Genomic DNA, 15,168 nt, shown 5'->3' on the forward strand with positions numbered 1-15,168 from the left:
TTTAATATAACGATACATTCATATACATATCTAAATAGGGTTATGTTTGTATGTATGTATGTATATATATATATATATATATATATATATATATATATATATATACACATACACACACACACACACATTGTATATCTATATACAGTGGATATAAAAAGTCTACACACCCCTGTTAAAATGTCAGGTTTCTGTGATGTAAAAAAATGAGACAAAGATAAATTATTTCAGAACTTTTTCCACCTTTAATGTGACCTATAAACTGTACAACTCAATTGAAAAACAAACTGAAATCTTTTAGGTAGAGGGAAGAAAACAAAAAAAAACTAAAATAATGTGGTTGCATAACTGGGGATGTAGCTGTGTTCAGAATTAAGCAATCACATTCAAAATCATGTTAAATAGGAGTCAGTACACACCTGTCATCATTTAAAGTGCCTCTGATTAACCCCAAATAAAGTTCAGCTGCTCTAGTTTCCTGAAATTTTCTTAGTTGCATCCCACAGCAAAAGCCATGGTCCACAGAGAGCTTCCAAAGCATCAGAGGGATCTCATTGTTAAAAGGTATCAGTCAGGAGAAGGCTACAAAGAAATTTCTAAGGCATTAGATATACCATGGAACACAGTGAAGACAGTCATCATCAAGTGAAGAAAATATGGCACAACAGTGACATTACCAAGAACAGGACGTGCCTCCAAAATTTATGAAAAGACGAGAAGAAAACTGGTTTGGGAGGCTACCAAGAGGTCAACAGCAACATTAAAGGAGCTGCAGGAATATCTGGCAAGTACTGGCTGTGTGGTACATGTGACAACAATCTCCCGTATTCTTCATATGTCTGGGCTATGGGGTAGAGTGGCAAGACGAAAGCCTTTTCTTACGAACAAAAGCATCTAAGCCAGGCTACATTTTGCAAAAACACATCTGAAGTCTCCCAAAAGCATGTGGGAAAAGGTGTTATGGTCTGATGAAACCAAGGTTGAACTTTTTGGCAATAATTCCAAAAGATATGTTTGGCGCAAAAACAATACTGCACATCACCAAAAGAACACCATACCCACAGTGAAGCATGGTGGTGGCAGCATCATGCTTTGGGGCTGTTTTTCTTCAGCTGGAACTTACTGGGGCCTTAGTTAAGCTAGAGGGAATCATGAACAGTTCCAAATACCAGTCAAGATTGGCACAAAACCTTCAAGCTTCTGCTAGAAAGCTGAACATGAAGATGAACTTCATCTTTCAGCATGACAATGACCCAAAGCATACATCCAAATCAACAAAGGAATGGCTTCACCAGAAGAAGATTAAAGTTTTGGAATGGCCCAGCCAGAGCTCAGACCTGAATCCGATTGAAAATCTGTGGGGTGATCTGAAGAGGGCTTTGCACAGGAGATGCCCTCGCAATCTGACACATTCGGAGTGTTTTAGCAAAGAAGAGTGGACACATCTTGCCAAGTCAAAATGTGCCATGCTGATAGACTCATACCCAAAAAGACTGAGTGCTGTAATAAAATCAAAAGGTGCTTCAACAAAGTATTAGCAACCATATTATTTTATTTTTATATTGTTTCTTCCCTCTACCTAAAAGATTTCAGTTTATTTTTCAATTGAGTTGTACAGTTTATAGGTCACATTAAAGGTGGAAAAAGTTCTGAAATGATTTATCTGTCTCATTTTTTTACATCACAGAAACCTGCCATTTTAACAGGGGTGTGTAGAGTTTTTATATCCACTGTATCTATATAAATCTATATATATATCTATATATACACACACACTGTATATCAAATGGAAGTTTATTCCATGAATCCACCACCCTTTCTGTAAATAAATGCTTCCTCAAATTTCCCCTGAATCTGCTGCCCTCTAACTTTAGATTGTGACCCCTTGTTTTGGCATTTATTTTATGCTTTCAGCTTCTATTTTATTAAGTCCCTTCATATATTTGAAGGTTTCTATCATGTCACCTCTTTCCCTTCTATCCTCTAAACTATATTTATTTAGGTCATAGAGTCTTTCGTTGTACGTTTTATATTTTAGACCATGTACTATTTTAGTAGCCCTCCTCTGGACAGCTTCTAGTTTATTTATATCTGTCTGAAGATATGGTCTCCAGAACTGTACACAGTATTCTAGATTTGGTCTAACTAATGATCTGTAAAGTGGCATAAGAACCTTGCTATTTCGGCTACTAATACCTCTTCCAATGCAACCAAGTATTTGACTGGCCTTGCTGGCTGCACTGCGGCATTGTGTACCAAATTAATCATCATCTGAAATAATAATTCCCAAGTCCTTTTCTTCTTTAGTTACAGTCAGTAATGTACCATTGAGACTATAATTGGCCTTTGGGTTTTTGGATCCTATATGTATAATTTTGCTCTTGGTAATATTACATTTTAGATCCCATTTATTTGACCAGTCCTCTAGTTTTTTAATATTACAGTTCATTTGATCAACCCCTCCTGTTTAAATGTGTGTGTGTGTGTGTGTATATATATATATATATATATATATATTTATATATATTTATATGTGTATATATGTTTTTACAGACATATATAAACATATAAACACATAAATACATATGTACACATATATAGACATCTATATAAGTGCATTGGAGCCCTTTGCAATCAAGTAGCTGAAAATATGCAACAGCGAATTTACGCAATATTCATATTTAATAAAATGTTATAGTATTCCAATGCTCTTCACATAAGGCATAGCATAGATATATATTTTACAAAAAAAAAATCATGTATATATATATATGTATTAATGAATAAATAGAACATATCTTTCTAGGTGAAGAACATTGGAATGTGAAATATTAATATTTAATGTCGGGTTAGTGATTGGGTTTGTACGAGAGTAAGGGCGTTAGGTTTATTTCTACTTTTCCCACTCTGGCTGCGATATTCGAACTTCAACTTTTTGCGCATGTCAGGTTAGGGCTCCTGCAAAAACTAATTTCTCTGAAAAGTCGCATTGAAATGTTAATCCGAAACATTTTCTTGGCTGCACATCTCTAGCAAATATCAGGGAACAGGTAAAAATACTTTTTCTATACAAAACTGTTCTTTGCGCCCCTTTAACAAGTAACAAGATTGGAAAAAGTCATTAAATGCTTCAATGGCTACACTGCTGATTGGAACTTGATGGATTGGCACTTGGTGTAAGTAATACTGATCCAATTTTTAGGTCTTTGTTCTGAAAAATTGCCGAATTATTTTCCAAGGACAGAAATAAAAGGCCGCTAGCTGGATCCCAATTACAATAAAGTTGGTGCCAAATGAGAAAGAAAATATCAATGCTGTTTATACTTAAAATAACAAATAATATTGTCAGGTAATTTCCTTATTTTAAAGGGACAGTAAAGTAAAAAAACATAATTATTCAGATAGAGCATGAACTTTTAAACAACTATCCAATTTACTAGTGCACTATTGTCTAATTTGCTTTGTTCTCTTTGCATCCTTTGTTGAAGCAGCATTGCATTACTGGGAGCTAGCTGGTGATTGGTGGCTGCACATATATGTCCCTTGTCATTGGCTCACCCAGTAGTGCATTGCAGCTCCTTCAACAAAGGATACCAAAAGAATGAAACAAATTTGATAATAGAAGTCAATTGGAAAGTTTAAAATCGTACATTCTATCTGAATCGTGAAAGAAACATTCTAGGTTTCATGTCCTTTAGAACTTTGGACAGATAAAAAAAATTATAGTGTGCTAAATTATCAGTGCTTCAATCATAGCTGAAACTTGTCTTGTGGCTTAATCAAGAAACTTAAATATAACAGCTGAGGGATAAGGGGGCGAGCTGGACTGTACAACTCATACGCACAGGATATGCATCTTGCATCTAATATTAAACGTGGCACAGACTCTGCTAGTTCCAGAAACGGCTGTAAAGACGACAAAGATAAACACATGGTGTGGGGTCTGTAAACAACATAGGTAAACTGCAATGCCAAAGAACATCTGGGGAAGAACTCACCATCATAAACTGAGAAATGGCCCATTATGGAGAGATCTGAAGAGCTTATGCAAACCATGGAAGTTAGAGAGTCTGATGGTGCTGAAGGTTCCTCTTCGGGCAGCTCACCTACCTGCAAATAAGAATAAGGCATCTGTTAAGGAGAGACTGAAAACATGAGCGAAAGGGACAGAAACGAAAGAAACACTATAGGTTATGCTGGAAATGAATGGAAGTCAACATTAATCTTTTATTATTCAGGTAGAGTGTAAAATGTAATAACGTTCTACAATTTACTTCTATTATATATAATCAGTTTTATCCCTTTATGTTAGTATCTATGGTAGAAACATTACAGCATACTGAGGTAGGTTTAGAAGTGTGCACGTGTTTTAAGCACACTCTCTATATACACACATACTCTGTCTCTCACACACATACAATCTCACACATTATACATTACACAACCATACACACTCACAATCTTGCACACATACACACACTTTCTCTTACATACTCCCTCTCACACACATATCCTCTCTTACATAAATACACAAACACTTTATTACACACACACAAATACACACTCACACATACATGCTCACATTTACACACACACTTACACAGAAACACATACACACTCTGTTACATACATAGAAACAAACACTTTCTCACACATACAAAAACACACACATGCATGCTCACATTTACACATTATACATGCACATGCAGACTATACACACACACACACTATACATACACATGCAGACTATACACGCACACTATACATACACATGCAGTCTATACACACACACTATACATACACATGCAGTCTATACACACACACACTATACATACACATGCAGACTATACACACACACTATACATACACATGCAGTCTATACACACACACACTATACATGCACATGCAGACTATACACACACACTATACATGCACATGCAGACTATACACACACACTATACATGCACATGCAGACTATACACACACTATACATGCACATGCAGACTATACACACACACTATACATGCACATGCAGACTATACACACACACACTATACATGCACATGCAGACTATACACACACACTATACATGCACATGCAGACTATACACACACACTATACATGCACATGCAGACTATACACACACACTATACATGCACATGCAGACTATACACACACACTATACATACACATGCAGACTATACACACACTATACATGCACATGCAGACTATACACACACACTATACATGCACATGCAGACTATACACACACACTATACATGCAGACTATAGACACACACACACACACACACACTATACATGCACATGCAAACTATACACACACACTATACATGCACATGCAGACTATACACACACACTATACATGCACATGCAGACTATACACACACTATACATGCACATGCAGACTATACACACACACTATACATGCACATGCAGACTATACACACACACACTATACATGCAGACTATACACACACAAACTATACATGCACATGCAGACTATACACACACAAACTATACATGCACATGCAGACTATACACACACACTATACATGCACATGCAGACTATACACACACACTATACATGCACATGCAGACTATACACACACACACTATACATACACATGCAGACTATATACACACACACTATACATGCAAATGCAGACTATACACACACACACTATACATACACATGCAGACTATATACACACACACTATACATGCACATGCAGACTATACACACACACACACACACACTATACATGCACATGCAGACTATACACACACACACACTATACATGCACATGCAGACTATACACACACAAACTATACATGCACATGCAGACTATACACACACACACACTATACATGCACATGCAGACTATACACACACACACACTATACATGCACATGCAGACTATACACACACACACACACTATACATGCACATGCAGACTATACACACACACACACTATACATGCACATGCAGACTATACACACACAAACTATACATGTACATGCAGACTATACACACACACACACTATACATGCACATGCAGACTATACACACACACACTATACATACACATGCAGACTATACACACACACACACACACACTATACATGCACATGCAGACTATACACACACACTATACATGCACATGCAGACTATACACACACACACACTATACATGCACATGCAGACTATATACACACACACACACACTATACATGCACATGCAGACTACACACACACACACACTATACATACACATGCAGACTATACACACACACACAATACATGCACATGCAGACTATACACACACACTATACATGCACATGCAGACTATACACACACACACTATACATACACATGCAGACTATACACACACACACACACTATACATGCACATGCAGACTATACACACACACTATACATGCACATGCAGACTATACACACACTATACATGCACATGCAGACTATACACACACACTATACATGCACATGCAGACTATACACACACACTATACATACACATGCAGACTATACATACACATGCAGACTATACACACACACTATACATACACATGCAGACTACACACACACACACACACTATACATGCACATGCAGACTATAGCCACACACACTATACATGCACATGCAGACTATACACACACACACTATACATGCACATGCAGACTATACACACACACTATACATGCACATGCAGACTATACACACACACTATACATACCCACACCCACACAGGCATGCACACACAAACACCTAGAACAGTAATGAACTGCACTTACAGACTGGACTAGGTGTTCATGAAAAAGACTTGAATAGACAAATGAATATAAGTAGCTACAGAACAAAGGCTTCTAAACTTACATTATTGCTTTTCAAATAAAGATAACAAGAGAATGAAGAAAATTTGATAGGAGTAAATTAGAAAGTTGCTTAAAATTGCATGCTCTATCTGAATCTTGAAAGAAAAAAATTGGGTTCAGTGTCCCTTTAAACTTGGCATTTCAACAATGCATAAAATGTTTCATTAGTGAAAATGAAACAGTATTGCAGTAAACACTTATTATTTATTTTGCTTCCTTGAGCTGTAAAATACATCTGAATATTGTACTTGTTCCCCTTTCTCCCAGGGAGACTTGGGTTAATACTTTCAGCTAATTTATCTGTGAGGTTTTGTTTACCCCCTCCTACCTCACATTTACCTTTTTAAGGTGAATTATCAGTTTTGTATCAACAATCATGATAGGAAAATCATTCTTTGCAATAGCAGTAAGAATACACGGTAGTTTAGGCGTTAATATTATTGTGTATATAAAAATATACATTTAGATTTAGCGATTAGATAAAGATTAAAAAGGAAATACCTTTTAAATACATTTTTACTAAGCTTAATCAGTGCTAAACCACCTTTAAAGGGACAGTCTACACTAAAATTGTTATTGTTTAAAAAGATAGATAACACCTTTACTACCCATTCCCCAGCTGTGCACAACCAAAATTGTTATATTAATTCACTTTATAACATTTTAACCTCTAAATGTCAGTCTGTTTCTAAGCCACTACAGACAGACTCTTAATCACTTGCTTTTGTATTTGCTTTTCACAACAGGAGACTGCTAGTTCATGTGGGCCATATAGATAACATTGTGCTCACGCATGAGGAGTTATTTAAGATTTAGCACAACACAGTACTAAATGCAAGTCAATAGATAATAAATAAGTCATGTGATCAGGGGACTGTCAGAATATGCTTAGATACTAGGTAATCACAGAGGTAAAAAGTATATTAATATAAGTGTTGGTATACAGTATATATCCCGCTAAATTACAGGTTAAGAAAAAGGGAGAGGTCCTCACGTTCCATACTGTAGAAGAAGCCAAAGCATTTCTCAGCAGTTTGTAAAAAAATATTTTGTACAGTACATGTATTTGATAAGTTATGTGCCCCCCCCCCCTTTCTCTCCTCCTCCCTTTCCGTTTTTTGTTCTACAGTAAACTCTCAATTAACTGGCACCCATGGGGATTGGTAGATTCCGGATAAGTGTCTTTCTGGTTGCTTAAGAGTTACTATTAAAAATAGGCCTAACTAGTTCTATAACCCAGATTTTACTAGAAACGCTGTATTTACTTGATACTGTATTAATATTTAAATACATACAAGGGTTAGTGTATCAGAAAAGAGTCCTGAGACATCAATTACTGTGCCTGTCTATTGGTCTATCTACAAGATCTGGACTGTTTGTTTGTTATAGAGCACATTTATGTTCTCACATGTTTCGGGTTTTTTTCCGGTTGCTTGAGAGTGCTGGTTGCTTGAGTTCCGGATAACTGAGAGTCTACTGTATTATGTTTGGATGGATTGGAACATCCCTTCCTCGCCTCACTTTTCTTGGTGTAGCATCCCGTTTAGCTATTGTTTAAGATATGACGAGTTTCAATTTGACTTCCTGGAATATTAGGGGCATCACATCCCCAGTTAAAAGAAAACTTATCCTGAAACATCTTAGAAGTTTAAAAACATCAATTGCTTGTTTACAGGAAACGTATTTAAAAGCTAATGAGATCATAAAATTAAAAACAGGATGGGTAGGGGAGATTCTGGCAACGCTCTGTCAAAAGAGGGAAAAGGGCGTGGCAATATTACTCAATGTAGAACTTAACTATGAAATAGTTAATAAAGATGTAGATTCAGAAGGCAGATATATAGTCCTACATATAAAAATAGGAACTCAAAAGTTTATTCTATGTAATGTCTATGGTCCGAACTCACCAGATAAATCATTTTGGTCTAAAATTGCCAAAAAAGTGACGGAGCATACAGATAGCCAATTAATAGTCGGGGGGATTTTAACTTAATAGCCCAACTGCCAATAGACAGACTGGATAATAATAAAAAGATGCATGGAAATCATTATAGGTGAATTAAAATCTTAAAAAAATCAGATTATGCCTGAATTTAAAAGATATTTGGAGAATTCATAATCCAGATGTAAGAGAGTACACCTGTGAATCAAAAACATATATATAGGATATATAGGATTGACATGTTTCTGGTAAATAAGAGAATGCTTGGCCTAGACTTAAAAACTAGCATCAACCCAATTGAAATATCAGATCACGCTCCAATAACTTTGTGCATCCCTCTTGGCAGCAATATAAAACCTTCAATGAAAATTCAGTAATGAATTCTGGAATTTATTGGGAAGCATCGAAGGCGGTGCTAAGAGGGGAAATCAAAGCTTACTTAAAGGGACAGTCTAGTAGTATTAATTAAACTTTCATTATTCAGATAGGACTTAATTTTAATCAACTTTCCAATTTACTTTTATCATCAAATTTGCTTTTTTCTCTTGGTATTCTTAGTTTAAACTAAACATAGGTAGGCTCATATGCTAATTTCTAAGCCTTTGACGGCTGCCTCTTATCACATGCTTTTTAAATCTCTTTTCAACACAAAGAGACAGAAAGTACACGTGGGCCATATAGATAACACTGTGTTCAGGCACAGAAAGTTATTTAAGATCTAGCAAAAAACAATGCTAAATGCAAGACAATAGATAATAAACAGTCACAGTCATGTGATCAGGGGGCTGGAAGAAGGTTCCTAGATACAAGGTAATCACAGAGGTAAAAAGTATATTAATATAACTGTGTTGGTTATGGAAAACTGGGGAATGGGTAATAAAGGGATTATCTATCTTTTAAAGCAATAACAATTCTAAGGTAGACTGTCACTTTAATCAAATGGAAAAAAAAGACTAATGTACGAAACACACAATTAGCTAACCAACTGCGAAATGCGTATAATTCATACCTATTATATCCTTTGAAAGAAAATTGGGAAATATATGTAGAGGCAAAAAAGGAATGAGAATTTTTTTTAACACAGTCAGTGACTCAAGGAGAGCTCAGGGCAAGTGTTAAATTCCATAGATTTGGAAGTAAAATAGGTAAACATTTAGCAAGTACGGTCAAACAGGCACGGGGTTCCAATATAATAGATAAATAAGGGGGTAAGGCACACAAAAAAAGCACAAATTGCAGCGGAAGTTTTAGATTACCAAAATATATTTAAAGAGGATAAAATAGATGTACAAAATAAAAAAAAAATCTGGGATATATGTCCCCTACCTCAAGTTGATCCAGATAAATTGAAAAATCTAAATAAACCAATTAAATTAGACGAAGTGAATAAAGCAATAAAAAAGCTATTCTTAACAAAGCAGCTGGCCCAGATAGCCTACCAGCAGAATATTACAAAATCTTGATAGATCAAATTAGCATTCCATTGCTTGAATTGTTTAATTCCTATTATATCAAAAATGAAAAAATATCGCAGGAATATACGAAATCATTTATTATGCTAATCTGTAAAAATAATAAAAATTCAGAAAATTTGGGATCATATCGCCCTATATCATTGCTCAATACGGACTATAAATTATTAACAGGGATTATTGTCACAAGAATTAAGTCCTTAATGAGCAAATAAATACACCCATATCAGACCGGGTTTATGGCGGGACAAACCTCTTTTTCAAATATAAGGAAAGTTCTTCTTGCATTAGACTAATCCAGTACGCAGATCAAAGAAAAAAACATAGAGCCATAATCTCAATCAACGCTGAAAAAGCTTTTGATTATGTGAGCTTTGACCATTTATATTCCACCCTTGAAAAATTTGGTTTAAAGGGATTTTTTCTTTCTTTTATTTAACATCTTTATAATAGTCCCTTTTCTGCTTTACTAATCAATGGCGACATCTCTCCTAGTTTTCAACTAGCAAAGGGCACAAGACAGGGATGTCCGCTTTCTCCCCTGCTATTTAACTTAGCGATAGAACCCTTGGCAATTACTATCAGAAAGAATATAAAATGAATCCAAATAGGAAAGTGCGAACTGCAAGTTGTATTATATGCTGACGATCTTCTGGTATTTACCAGTAATACAAGGGTAAATATGCCCAAACTATTACAGATCCTTCAGGTTTTTGGCTCCTGCTCAGGATATCGTGTTAACACGGAAAAATCGGAGGTCCTGTGGATGAACAAACAAACTGATTCTAGCACTACAGGGAGTGCAGAATTATTAGGCAAGTTGTATTTTTGAGGATTAATTTTATTATTGAACAACAACCATGTTCTCAATGAACCCAAAAAACTCATTAATATCAAAGCTGAATAGTTTTGGAAGTAGTTTTTAGTTTGTTTTTAGTTATAGCTATTTTAGGGGGATATCTGTGTGTGCAGGTGACTATTACTGTGCATAATTATTAGGCAACTTAACAAAAAACAAATATATACACATTTCAATTATTTATTTTTACCAGTGAAACCAATATAACATCTCAACATTCATAAATATACATTTCTGACATTCAAAAACAAAACAAAAACAAATCAGTGACCAATATAGCCACCTTTCTTTGCAAGGACACTCAAAAGCCTGCCATCCATGGATTCTGTCAGTGTTTTGATCTGTTCACCATCAACATTGCGTGCAGCAGCAACCACAGCCTCCCAGACACTGTTCAGAGAGGTGTACTGTTTTCCCTCCTTGTAAATCTCACATTTGATGATGGACCACAGGTTCTCAATGGGGTTCAGATCAGGTGAACAAGGAGACCATGTCATTAGATTTTCTTCTTTTATACCCTTTCTTGCCAGCCACGCTGTGGAATACTTGGACGCGTGTGATGGAGCATTGTCCTGCATGAAAATCATGTTTTTCTTGAAGGATGCAGACTTCTTCCTGTACCACTGCTTGAAGAAGGTGTCTTCCAGAAACTGGCAGTAGGACTGGGAGTTGAGCTTGACTCCATCCTCAACCCGAAAAGGCCCCACAAGCTCATCTTTGATGATACCAGCCCAAACCAGTACTCCACCTCCACCTTGCTGGCGTCTGAGTCGGACTGGAGCTCTCTGCCCTTTACCAATCCAGCCATGGGCCCATCCATCTGGCCCATCAAGACTCACTCTCATTTCATCAGTCCATAAAACCTTAGAAAAATCAGTCTTGAGATATTTCTTGGACCAGTCTGGACGTTTTAGCTTGTGTGTCTTGTTCAGTGGTGGTCGTCTATCAGCCTTTCTTACCTTGGCCATGTCTCTGAGTATTGCAAACCTTGTGCTTTTGGGCACTCCAGTGATGTTGCAGCTCTGAAATATGGCCAAACTGGTGGCAAGTGGCATCTTGGCAGCTGCACGCTTGACTTTTCTCAGTTCATGGGCAGTTATTTTGCGCCTTGGTTTTTCCACACGCTTCTTGCGACCCTGTTGACTATTTTGAATGAAACGCTTGATTGTTCGATGATCACGCTTCAGAAGCTTTGCAATTTTAAGAGTGCTGCATCCCTCTGCAAGATATCTCACTATTTTTGACTTTTCTGAGCCTGTCAAGTCCTTCTTTTGACCCATTTTGCCAAAGGAAAGGAAGTTGCCTAATAATTATGCACACCTGATATAGGGTGTTGATGTCATTAGACCACACCCCTTCTCATTACAGAGATGCACATCACCTAATATGCTTAATTGGTAGTAGGCTTTCGAGCCTATACAGCTTGGAGTAAGACAACATGCATAAAGAGGATGATGTGGTCAAAATACTCATTTGCCTAATAATTCTGCACTCCCTGTATATTTAAAGAAGCAAATCCTTATATTAAATATTTGGGTATTAACATTTCTAGATCTCTGAATAAATGGTATGAACATAAGTTTCCTGTATTATTAACAAAATATGTATTGATGTTAAGAGATGGGTGATTCTGCATCTGTTATTTACAGCTAAAATAAATTTGATAAAAATGATAGCCTTTCCAAAACTTTTATACTTAATGCAAAACTTTCCATTATTTCTAAAATATAAACATATTCAAAAATTACATTAAGGGTTCCGATAATTTTTATGGGGGAAGATTAAAATGTCGATATATAGACTGAGTCAAGCATATAACTCAGCTGGTCCTAACCTTCCTTCATTAAAAAAATAAAATTGGGTCTGTATGGCTAAGCTTGTGCCTGACTGAATAGTAGAGATGGATCATTTTACCCTGAAGAGTATAGAAGAAAGTATTTTGTCCCCCGTTTGCAATAAAAGCATTAATTCATAAACTGAATAAATTTCCAGACTACATTAAAAAAATGATAGTATATAAATATCCCATCATTGCCTGGCAAAGGGTTTGTAAATCTTTAGAATTTTCACCTTACTTCTCAAAATTTCTTCCATTAGGTGGCAATCCAGATTTCCCAGGAGTAAAATCTTATGTTTTCAGGTACTGGAAAGGAAATGGGCAAGAATATGCAGCACAATTATTGTATTATTATCAGGTATTTGTAGAGCGCCAACAGATTCCGCAGCGCTAGTAACATAGGTGGTATACAAAATAACATTTACAGGGGTCAAGTAGGTTCAGGGCCCTGCAGAGAGTTGCACTGTGGTAGTCGGCTCTTATGAATGTGAACTACAAACAGCTGGGCTCATAGGCTTACATTCAAAGGGGTTTAAGGGGATAGCAGGATAATTATTTGGGAACAACTGGAATTTAACTAAAACTTGTGAACTATTTAAACAATTTAATATTGATAACACAAGTTTTTTTTGCTTATTTGCAGGCTAGACACTACTCAAAATCTCTACCAGAACAGTGGAAAGATATTGAAACAGGGTTAAATTTCTTTAAAGTTGGTAACTTCTCTATCTCATATTGGTACAAATTAATATTAAATAAAGAAGGGATTGACAATATCAATAAATTAACTCATAAATGGAAAAAAGTTGTCCAAACAGTGAAGAATGACTTCCCTTAATAAGAGTATTCAAATAGTACATAAAGCTACATTATTATCCTCATGGAGGGAGTCACATCTGAAATGAATTCATTTTGTATATATTACCCCAGATAAACTCACAAAATGAAAGCAGGCCAGATCAGGTGCATGTTATAGATGTCATTTCCCAGACGCTAATATTGTACATTGTATAGGAACATGCCCGAAAGTCAAGAAATTCTGGGGTATGGTCAAGCATTGGCTCGTATATATCTTGAACCATAAAGTTCAGATTGATATACCAGATATCATTTTCTTAAAAACAAAAAGTAAAGAGTTACCAAATATAAAACTCCTTAACGCCATCCTTTTATGTGGACGTAATGTTATTTTCTCTAGCTGGAAGTCTGTGAAACCCCCAAGTTTTAAATAAATTCATAGAAACAGTTAAGAGCAAAATGATAACTGAACACTATGATGCCTGAAATAATTTAAATACAGAAATCCCTAAGTTCTTTGAAAAATGGGAATATTATATAAAAATCCACCCACTGAAATAAACTGAAAAACTGAGGTTTATTTCTTGCTGTAACCCAAGAGATACAGTATGTACTAATATATTTTATGTTGTATAATGTCAGAGTATTGTATTTAGTGTGAAGGTTTTGTTTTTGTAGTACTGATTGTCTACTTGAATTTTTCTTTTTCAATATTGTATTTCATATGAAATATTAATAAACCTCTTTTATAAAACAAAACTAAAACAGACAGAGTGGTAATCCCTAACTATGCACAAATCATGCAGTATTAGACAATTACGAAGATCCCAATGTAATGCATGGGATAACCTTTAACTGCTATTATAGTCTGTGTTCTAAATTAAACATGCATGCTTTTTACAGGTATGAATAGTTCTTTATTTTATTTTGAACAAATTTCCAATTTTCTTCTATTATCAAATTTGTTTCATTGTTTTGGTATCCTTTGTTGAGGGAGCATGTAAAGCTCTACTGGTAGCTAGCTGATCACATCAAATGACGTGACGCATACACATGCATCCACCGATCAGAAGCTAGTAGTGCATTGCTGCTCCTGAACATGCTCCTTTTCAACAAAGATACCAAGAGAACGAAGCAAATTGGTTAATGGAAATAAATTGGAAAGTTGTTTAAAAATGTCATGCTTTAATTTAGACTTTACTGTCCCTTCAAAAGGGACATACACTTGCATACTATATATCAGCAATTAAACACTATGATGCACAAAAATAAAATATAACAGTGTTGTGCAAAACTGAGGAATGGGTAATAAAGGGAATATCCATCTTTTAAAACACAAAATATAT

General features: G+C 35.7%; 1 protein-coding gene across 3 annotated transcripts in view; it reads right to left on the minus strand.

The window, feature by feature from the left end:
* LRRC4B (leucine rich repeat containing 4B) overlaps positions 1-15,168 on the minus strand; it is a 400,350-nt gene that overhangs the window by 6,878 nt on the left and 378,304 nt on the right. For all 3 annotated transcript variants that reach the window (XM_053690182.1, XM_053690183.1, XM_053690184.1), the window contains one exon: positions 3,996-4,107. The gene's annotated coding sequence lies outside the window, so the exon portion shown is untranslated. The remainder of the gene's footprint in view (positions 1-3,995; positions 4,108-15,168) is intronic.

This window comes from Bombina bombina, chromosome 8 (genome assembly GCF_027579735.1).
Source record: "Bombina bombina isolate aBomBom1 chromosome 8, aBomBom1.pri, whole genome shotgun sequence".
Taxonomy (NCBI): domain Eukaryota; kingdom Metazoa; phylum Chordata; class Amphibia; order Anura; family Bombinatoridae; genus Bombina; species Bombina bombina.